Source organism: Nothoprocta perdicaria, unplaced genomic scaffold (assembly GCF_003342845.1).
Source record: "Nothoprocta perdicaria isolate Ctin4 unplaced genomic scaffold, notPer1 scaffold_3, whole genome shotgun sequence".
NCBI classification, from domain to species: domain Eukaryota; kingdom Metazoa; phylum Chordata; class Aves; order Tinamiformes; family Tinamidae; genus Nothoprocta; species Nothoprocta perdicaria.
This window is the reverse complement of record NW_020455532.1, coordinates 11406632-11417427: the sequence shown is the minus strand read 5'-3', so window position 1 is coordinate 11417427 and position 10796 is coordinate 11406632. Positions and strand designations below refer to the sequence as shown.

General features: G+C 45.1%; 1 non-coding gene across 1 annotated transcript; it reads right to left on the bottom strand.

The window, feature by feature from the left end:
• Window positions 1-475: 475 nt before the first annotated feature.
• On the bottom strand, window positions 476-547 carry TRNAE-UUC. The gene has a single exon. It is a non-coding gene; the product is annotated as a tRNA-Glu (tRNA).
• Between the last annotated feature and the right edge of the window lie 10249 nt (window positions 548-10796).

Here is a 10796-nt window from a genome sequence, read left to right as displayed (position 1 = left end):
TGGATCAAGAGGGACCTCCGAGTGTCTCTGGTCCAACCTCTTGCCCCAAACAAGTCAATTTGGAGGAACTTTCTCAAGGCCTTTTCCATTGGAGCAGTGAATATCTCCAAAAACACAGATCCACAAGATCTCCCAGTACTCATTCCAGCATTTCAGCACTCACCTTGGTTTTTAAGCTGAGAGGTTGCCTTACTCCAGCTTGTATGTGTTGCCTCTCAGCTTTCTACTATGCACCTCTGAAAAGAGCTAGATAGGCTATTTCTTTACATCTCATCAGGCAGCTGCAAAGAGCAAGCAGTCCTTCGCTTGTCTTCTCTGGGTTGAACAGATCCAGTATTTAGGGTCTCCTGTTCCATGTTGTTGCTCTGCCCTGCCCGTTCCAGTGGCCTCCACTGGACTTGCACATCTTTCTGATCTGCCCTGATCTCTCTTGTCCAGGGCAGCCCAAAAACAGGCACGATGTTAAATGCAATTTTTCCCACACCGGGAGTCGAACCCGGGCTGCCTGGGTGAAAACCAGGAATCCTAACCGCTAGACCATGTGGGACCACACATCTACTGGTGCCCGTTGCCTCATCCTGGATTCCAACAGACAGTGAGCTCCTGCTCCCCAAGGATGCCCTAGGACCTTATAGCATCATCCCATTCTTTTCTTTCCTAGTATATCCCAAACCTTGGAGGAAGAAAACACAGCAAAACAAAAACCACAACCATCTGAGCTCTATGATGCCGCTAGGATGCTGCTTTGACTCTCTCTGCAGCTCCAGTTAAGCCAGTGAAGTTAGTCTAGTCCTACGGCAGGATACACAGGAGCAGAATTAGCCCCTCACGGAGGTCTTGGCTCAGATGCTCTTGCAGCCCAGTCCCCTGGCCCTGCCCGCACACAGGTCCCTGTGCCCAGCTCCACAGGGAGCTCTGTCACTGCCGTGCTGGAGGCAAGGTCAACCCAGAGCAACGAGCGTTATGAACCGATAATTGGTGGCAGAGCTTTGCGGGAGCTAATTCCACGCGGTATGAAGGCACGCACTCAAGCCGCTTCCTTTATATTTTATTTGATTACGTTTTTTGTTTTTGCACGATTCCCTACAGTAAGTAGCTCATAATTAACAGAGGATGAATAATATTTCTGCCACTCGGCGTATTAAGTTTTCTCACAACAAATGAAAACATAATTGCCATTACCCAGCACCCTTATCTGAGGAAACACGCTGCAGTTGGGATGATGGAGATTTACTGATAGGCACACACTTCTTCAGCTACTTAGAGATGAAAACACAACGTTTGTGACTGATGGGATGGAGCTGCTGAGCTTACTGAACCAACTTCATACAGCACTTCCCAGCAATAGTTTCCACCACTAGCTCATGGCTGGGTGGTATCTCCCATAGATGGGAGGTATCTCAGCTGGTTCTGCAGCAGTGGAGCTCCTGTGGGGCAGAAGGACGGGATGAGGATGCCTAGTAGGGAATACAGAGGACATGGTCTGCCTTAAAGGTTACTTGGAAAGGCTGATTTTTATTTTTCACTCTACAGGTTCAGAGGAAATACTGGCTCTTCACCCATATCACTCTGCTCTGTCCAAACCTTGTGTCCCTCCAGCATATTTGTAAAGTGATAGTTCCTCCCAGGAAAGAACAGCCTGGAGTTCTTCCCAGTGTCCTGCTTTTCTGGTTTGCTTATGCAACAGGCCAGGCTTCCTGGTCCTATTCATGATGCCTCTGTTGTGTTATGGGCAAAATGCTCAGGGAAGACATAATTGCCAGTTATTTCATGCGTTGCTTCCCAACATCTTATCGGAAGACTTTGAAAGTGAATTCACTTTGAAAGTGAAACTCTTATTATTTAAGAGAAATAACAAGTTTTCAAGAGCGTACCATGTCCTGGCTGTACTTTCTAAGCAAACAGGGGCACAGAATGCAGCCACAATAGAAAACGCCGAACTGTACTGATAAGTTTCAGAAAAAAGAAGCTTCATCCCAACGTGCTGGGTATAATTAAAACTCATTAGAGCTACTTACCATACTGGCAATCCCAGGGATTCTACCAGGATATCTGCTGGGCCCCACACAGCTCCAAAGAGAGACATCCCTTTCTCCCAGGACCCTAAAAACTGAAAAATCCGATCTACTGAGGACACCAAATGAGGCTGGTTTCAAGGTGACCAAAGAGATGTACATCAGAGTTTCCTGCATTAAGAGGACATCAGATGGGCTCCTTGAATCCAGCTCTCCATATATGCATATGGAGATTTCTTGCTCTTATGTTTCCCTGGATGTATAGCAAAATAATCATTTGTTTCCTATTTGGAAGCTTGTTTGGAAGCCTGTTACTCTCCCTCAAGCAAACGGAGCCGCACACTTATCTACCCACCCTTTTTATGCCGGATTAGTAATAAACAGAAAGTTACCAAAATAAACCTCATTGCACAGAGTCTTACACCGGTGTGACAGTGTGTACCCCAGGGGACACCCCAATACAACTGCAATGGCTCACACCAAACGTGCAGCCCTGGGACGGTGCCCAGAGCCCCACCAAAAGCGATTTGGTTTTCATTTGTCAACCGCAAGTGATGAGCTGGGATCCAAACAAAATAGAAACGAAAACCATTCCTCCCAAAGGGGTTAGCAGACTTTAAAAGTTTTAAAGCAGATCTCGCAATGTGTTCCCAGGGCTGGGAGCTGAATAATGTTCTGCTCGTGCAGACTCGCAGGATTAGCACAATGTTTTCAGTGCGGCCACCGGCCACGGAGCAACAGAGGGACCAGCAGATCTTTGACGATGGCCTTTCCAACACGCATCGAAGGGATACAGCCTGTCCCCAGCTGTTTGAATGTGGACATCTTCCAGAGGTTGTCACCACACATGTCGGTCATGTAAAAATCTCTGGACATGCCACAGTAAGCTACTTGTTTTAGTTTAAAAAGAGTGCTCTGTGTTTTTAAAATACAGTAAGTGTACTTAGAAAAAGAGAGGTAAACTAGAAGCCATCCAAGATCTTTTGAAAATGAGGAATTCTCTCAATAAATAAATTTCTTAATGAAATACAGCAATTAAACTAAAAGCCCTATCAAATGCTGCTTGTCACTCCACACATTGACATTTAATTGAATTTTTTTCCATTCCCTGGTCCCTTTTCCCTGATAAACAAATTCATTCACAATGGATCAGGTTTCACTAACCCAGAAACCAGATGATAGTCAATCAACTAATTGACACAACAAAGACTTTTATATATATATAAAAAAAAGAATTGTCTAATTAAAGCTCAAATGAAACTTAATGATACACAGACGTCTTATAATAATGAACAGTCTCCTTATATTAATTACTCTGGGTTTAACCCTTTCCTCTCACCCAGTCACTCAGCTCGTGAGGATGCTGGAAGCAGAGGCATCGCCCTGTGAAGCTGCTGGATCCATGCAGTTGTTCTCACGGTCTCAATGGGAGACAGACTAGAAATCTGTGGGTCCCTGAAGGACTCCATGCCTGATTAGATCCGTAACCACCACCCCCCTCTCCTCCCCAGCTGCTGATGTGTTTCGTGTTACTGGTCCTCAGCTTGCCCCTACACGGGGCATAGGATTAGGCTCAGCACAAGTTGGTCTGGGAGGGATGGATGGAGGAATGGAAAGATGTTGCTGCATGCATGGTGGAGTGGTAACAACCCACATGGAAGAACATCTGCTCAAGCTCAATCTGTCTTAGCCAGGGAGAATGATGCTGCAGGATGAAGCAGCAAGCCCAAGACCCTCCAGATTTACCAAAATATTTAAATCCTTTAGGATTTTAGCTCAGACTTAAGAGCTTTCCTGAATAAAGGTGAGCTTAAGGATGTGGTTAAAGTTCAGCAAGTAACTGAGTGCTTTGCTGAACGAGAGCTTTGGTCGCCATAAACCTGAGCCAACTTGGGAGAGAAATTGAAAAGCTTTCCTGATGCATTTCAGTGTCTGAACTGAGAAATGAAAAAACTAAGCATATAAATGGAGCCATAGCAGACAGTTCAACTTACTTTGAATCTTAACTATATTTATAGAAACTCAGAAAGGTCAAGGGCTCTCAGAGATGCTGGTGAGAGCAACGCGGTGATGGCAGGCAGCGTGCAGCGACACAGACTCCTTGTGCACCATTGACCAGAGCAGCAGGGAGACTCTGTCCCATGGATGCTCAGGGTCTGCTTTCCAGGTGCTCTCATGCTACCTCTGATCAATCCTGATCCAAGTAGCATGGAAAAAAACGCTCTAAATGTTCTATTTTGCAGAGCCAAATATAAAGAAGAAGGAGAATTTCACCAACTGGAAGGAGTTAATCTTTTTAAATGTTTAATTGCTTGTGCAAGCTGAACCCAAAAGAGATGTCAAGTGTCTTTTCCATCCCAGCTCTCTTGTCACACGCAGCTCTGGCCCTTGCTGGTGCTCTTGGCTCTCTCATTAAGGAGCAGCTATTACTTTCACAAGCATTTTCCAGTGCACTTTATACCATTAGCGGAGCCAGCTATTGTGGACAATCATTTTGTTTCCAAATAAGTTTGGACATGAGCAGCACCAGGTTCTTCCACCAGCTGAAAACACTCCAGGCTCCTCTATCCATAGGAGGGTTCGGATACCCACAGAGCTTGTCAAGTGCCCAGGGCAATCCTGAAACACTTGCTGCTTGCTGGGGCATGCCACTGCCGTGAGAACTCAATTACGTTAAACAAAAGCTAATAGGGCACCAGAGGAAAGAGGAGAGGGGAATTAGCAGCCCCGTCAGACTCCTCCAGGTAATTATGGTTTTTCTATCTAGGAATTGCAGTGGCTCGGGGAATGCTGCTTTGTTTGGTGCAGTTGGCATAAACACAGAGAGGAGTCGCTGCTGAAGCGAAACCCTTTATTTTCCTTTAGGTTTGTCAATGGTCAAATTATGGCAGAATTGGGAAAAAATTCCACCTGGGAAGAAATCAGCTTTTGGTTGTTGAAACAGCTGGGAGATAAGAAGATAGCGAGGCACACATATCATGTAAATACTTGAATACAATCCTGCCTCGTCGTCATGGAGCAGAGATGACCCATTGTCATCCCTTGAGCAGGTCAGGGACATGGCACACCTGGACAAAACCCGAGCACCAAAGAGGGACAATGCAGAGAGAGTCTCCCCAGGAGAAACACTTATGTCTTTTCTGAGCATCCCTTTTCTGAGCAGGAGGCATCTCAGGGACTACCCTGGGATAGAGGGAGTTGCAGGAGCCCATTCGGGGCAGCATCAGCCTTAGAAGATGCAGCATAAGGAGCTCATGGCTCCCACGAAGGAGGGCAGCCCAGCAAGGGTAACTGTCTGCATGGCTGCAACTGAGCTAAATTTCCCCCCATATACATCTTGCCTAGCATTCACGGAGGCAGCAGTCTGACAAATGTTAGTGCTCCAAGGGTTAAGCTCTCCTGAATGTCTTGGGAGTTATTTGTAAAGCTATTACTTCTGAGTTTGTTAATAAATCAGGATTTAATACACCTGAGTTACATTATCTCCCTGTTCTAATGTATAAATCCTGTCGCTAAACCTTCAGACCCAAGTGCCGTGTGCTTTTAGTCTTAGGTTTAGCTACCTGGTTCCTAAAACATTAGATTGTTTCCCAAGCCACGAGATGGATTTTTAAATCCTTCAAATCTTACAGCAAGTGTACAAATCTGTGTCTGGAGTTACAAATCCGATCAGAAGGTTTATAAATCCTACAAAAGATTTATTTGAAAAAGTTTTCATTTACAAGTTCTCACTTTGCCTCTGGGACATGTAAGTGACTTATTTACAAAGGAGGATTCTGCAGACCTGCCGCCACGCGGCTGGGATTGAGAAATCCTCCTCTTCACGGAGGATTCTTCTTGTCACACACAACACGGGATAAATGCCCACCCAGGCAGTCAGTATCTATCTCCCAAGGCAAGTCTGGGGCTAGAAATGAGCTCAGATTGGAAACGAGTGGAGAGGAATGGATGCTGCCAGTGATAGGAGGCTATAGAAGCATCTGAGAAGACCTCTACATTGGGGACAAGTCTCCTCCACTGGTCACAGAGGGAGCCCAGACAAGTGGCTTGTGGAAAAGGTGTTGTATGGAGAAAGCTGCAGTCACGTGAGATGAATTCAGCCCTACACGTGAACCTGGGGGACAAAAACATCTCCAGACGGGTGTGAGGAGTCAGGGAGGACAGGAGTGGTGGATACACTGCTGCCATCTCCATTGCCCCAGTCTGCTATCACTGAAGGGCTGCTCTTCCTTCCAAAGAGCTGGGTCGAGTGGTACTACAGTCTGGAACACCCCGCTCCAGCCGGGGGTACACTGAGTATCACTAAATACAAGCTGCTGTCCAGCAGTGATGACCACCAGACTTCATGGGCGGCTTCAGTGGTTCCCGGCAAGGCTTGCACCAGCCCGGCAGCAGTGAGCACTTCTCATCCAAAATCCCATTATGAGACTCACCTGAACCAAACTGAGGCTGCTCAATCTCACAGCCAGAGCAAGACTGAAAGGCAAAGTCAGCAAGACCTGGAGGCAATGCAAATCCCCACCAAACTGGGGATGGCATCCAGAAAATCAGCCTTGCAGCCCATTTTGCCTTTGCCAGGAACGGTCTGTCGTGCAGATAATGTAAGGACAGGTACAGAAAAGCAAGGGAAAAAGCTGAGCTAAACTAGCTTAACTCGTTACAACCTGCACTTAGTCCACTTCAATTGCAGAGTAAAAAGCAGGATATAAAAGTGTAGTTAAAGGAAACGGGAAGATCAGTTTGGTTATCTGAAATACAAGATTTTTTTCCACTCCTTTTTTTTCCCCTTTTTTTTTTTATTCTGTGCTGCTTCATGTTTGGCTTTCAGGCTCTTCATTTGTCTTACAAAATGTTCCAAAGACATAGACCTTTGAGAGCAGGGAGGTAAATACAAGATGGGGAAAAAAATTGCAGGAAGGTTTTATCAAAAGTACATCATGTTAGACTAATTTAATATCTTTTTAATAGGAAAAGAGAGAGGAGCAGAGGAGCTAATCTATCTAAGTTTAAACAAAATATTGCATAGAGAGCCTGATGGGAAATTATATTGTCAGTAGAGATTCTGGGAATGAAGACAGGAGTTACAGAGTGGGTATGGATCCAGGTAAAGGGCAGGTTGTATAGAATGAAAAATATCAGCTTTGAGAGCAGGGCTAAATGGTCAGGGGTAAATCTAGAGACCTTAGGGAAAGAGTTAGGTGTGTGCTTATAAAATTGGAAATTTTATAAAGTCAAAAGATATTTCTGGTGATGAGGGATTCCAGATTTTCATACAAGAAAGCTGAAATGGAGACCAAAATAAAAGTGTGTCTGTTTGCAAGAACTTTCTCCTAGTTCACGTGTCCTATGTTAAAACCACGACTACGTTTGGGTTCAGGAAGATAAAGTAGATATGGACCAGATAAGGTAGAGATGGACCACTTTGGGTTTCTCTTCTGCATGGGAAATGGTCTGGTCCCTAGATCACCTGAATGTGATGCTAGAAGACAGCAGGGCCGAGATGCTGCCAATGATTTGGGCTTCCCAAAACCTAAATTTCTTGGAATTTGCACCCAAAGTTCTTGGAGCTTTTTGGCCTCTGTGCCAAGGTGCTGCTGAGTGTGGAGAAACTGGGTGGGAGGCAGAGCAAAGAGGGAGAGATTTTTGCAGCTTTGCAGGAGATTCAGGGTGTTAGGAGCCCCCCAGGCACCTCTCCAGGAGGAGAGCCCCACGGGGCTGCCCCTTTCCTGTGTGGGTACATCCAGCAACCCCAGCCCCACGCAACCTGGCCCCGAGTCAGCACCACAGCAGCACAAGTGGACTCACTCAATATAGTGCTTTTTAATTACTGCATCAGCAACATCAAATTAAAAAATATATTAAACCTTCTAGGAGCAGATGCAGCTTTAAACTTTAGTTTTAAATTAAAAAAAAAAAAAGAAAAAAGAGGAGGGAGTGGAAATAAAGGGAGAAGAAGAGAAAGAAAAATCTAGTTCGATGCAGCTTTTCTCTGAGCTTGAAAATCAGAAATGGTTTTGCCATCTCATACTGCTTCTGTTTGTCCATTCTTCCTGTCTCTGTTTTCATGTTTTCATTTTTCTATGGCTATGTGGAACACATTTCTCAGTTAAGTACTTGCTTTTGAGAGTTGTTGCCATAACAACCATTTCATTCCACGATATGCACACTATCTCTGAAATACAGAATTTCTCCTTAAAGGAGCATGTGCCACACACATCAAAGAGGAATATGGACTCATTATTTTTACATTATTTTGTGGGCAAATAGATGTTTTCCAATACAGTTTTTTTTTTTCTAGCTGGATTTTCTTGTTCAGTGGAACTATGTTTTTTTTTAAGCATTCCTATCTTATAGCATAATTTTTTGTCTGAAACTCAGAACATTAGGAGACAAGAATCTGTATTGTTGTTTCTTTTCTCCAAAGGCCTGAGGTAACTATGCTGCAGTTAATGCATTTTAAATCCATCTTTAAAGACGGCAAAATTATGTAAATAAATTTATTTTAAAATGGATAGTTCTTAGAATAAAATCACTGTTTCACTATACAAATTAGTGGGTGGAGAAGGGAACAGACCAAAACCTAGGCTATTTTTCAATGCCTTGCTTTTCGTGGTCTCCATAAAGTGCATTATATGTGCAACATAACTTTATGTCTTTTCCTAAAAAAGCACTTACCCTAAATTTTGTATGTTGGAAAGGTTGATAATGTCGGTCTCTTGCTCCCAGGTTGTAGTATATGGAGTATAGGGACCATGGAGCAGCTCAGGCTGCTGATGCTGCTGCACTGGGAGCCAGGATCTGGCTTTTCCATCAGCCAGTGGTGCTTGTGCCCAAGGACACCAAGGAGAAGAAGGCAGGCAGGGACACACAATGGAAGCACCAGGGTCCTTAGCATGTGGTTTGCTTGCTGGCCATGGGCACCATGCTGAACTTTGGTTCGTGCATCACTCCCCAATTTCCTAAGAAAAGCCAAGCTTTAGATGATAAGCACAGGCAGGACACCCGTCTCACAAGTCATGGCACAACTGCAAGAGCTCTGCTCACATGCAGGAGACCAGCAGGCTGGTCAAAACAAGGCCCATGTGGGTGTTTTATTGTTGGATTTGATGATCTTGAAGGTCTTTTCCAACCATAATGATTCCATGATGATTCTATGCGCTCCTCTGGCCTCATCATTTACCAGACTTCCCTTACTCCCTTGCAGAGCCATGCCCTTCATCACACAAGGAGCTCTCACAGCCACTCGTAGAAGAGGTTGGTCCTTGAGACATATATCCCTTTGTCCACCATGGGTGATGGCTGATGCTTGGCACCATTGAGCCATCCTGCTCCTCTTCCTTACACAGCTTTCCTTTTGCCACCCACTGCCCTCAGCTTCAGCAAAGGAGCCTTCACAGACCATTGACACCTCCACGACGACATTGAGTCCCATGAGTCCCATTGAGTCCTCCACACTCCAGGGACCCACTTGGCCCCCAGGCTCTGCGGATGGATCTGTAGACAGCAATGGTCTGAGTCTGTCAGGCAATGGGCGCAAGAACTTTTGAGGGGCTGGTGTCCCAAGGCACCAACATGAGGCAACAGATGCTCAAACATTTATCAGAAAACAAGGGGCTTGAAGGGCTGACATGAGCTTATATCTGAGAGTGAGACCCCAGGACTGCCACCCTCCAGTACCGCTGGACACTTGCTAGAGGAGACATCGGTGTCCATCCATGTCCTAGTGTTCACCACCCCATCTGAGAACAGCCATCTTCTCCAGCAGCTTGCCAAAGACTCCTTTGAACCCTCTGCCAACACGAACATTTCATTGATTTATTAATGAAGGGCATTCAAAAACACATGTTTGTGAGCTCTGCGAAATAGCCTTTAGCTTCTGCTGATTACTCATGCTTTACATCAGAGTGATGTTTTTTAGATGCATTTCAATCGATACAATAGCTTTTTTAGCACACATTACTGCCCGCCTTTGGCTAACCAACCATCACATTTCTTTTCAAGTGCCCATTTGCATCAAACTAGCCCCAAAGATGCAACATATCTTCTTTGACTGTCACCTGGCTTTTGGCAAACATTCCCGTTTAGGTTTCAAAATGCCTTGCACGCCCAGGCTTTATTTCTGAGTGATTCAGATAAAAGATTGGGTGCATTGTGTTATTTTGGGCAGAAAATTATTCTCTAGGCAACTTTTCCTATAGCAGTAGAATGAATATTCAAGCTTACTCTTTTCCCCAGTGTTTGCCTACACAGCAGTTTTGGAGCTTTCATCTGTCAACTCCAAAACAGGAGATGCACCATGACCATGAGGACGTGCTAAGTCCTGTGCTGCTGGGATTTCACTGCTTTTGGTACCCACGAAGGCTGTTTCTAGCCCCAAGAGCTGCTCTCATCTCTTCGACTCAACGTAAGCATGTCCTACGTTTAATTATTGCACCCAGGATCTTTCCCTGCAAGCCAACTGCTTCGGCATCCGAATGACTTGTAGTGATTTAGTACCAACGGTTTTGTACTTTGGATGACTTCTCTGAATATCAACCCACGCTGGCAAGAGGTGCCATTATGTGAAATACATGGCAAATGGTTCTGCTTCTAACGCAGCACAATAACTGCCCTTTTCACCATCATTCAGACTAGTCAAGCCCAACCCAACTGTCCTTGCTGTATTTTCAGTGCTCCAGCTGCACTTTTATTGTTTAGGTCATTCTGTCCAAACGTGCGATTCCACTTTTCACTGGAAGGGCACAAAGCATTCTGCATGTTTTAAAGGACCATTCTTTGTTG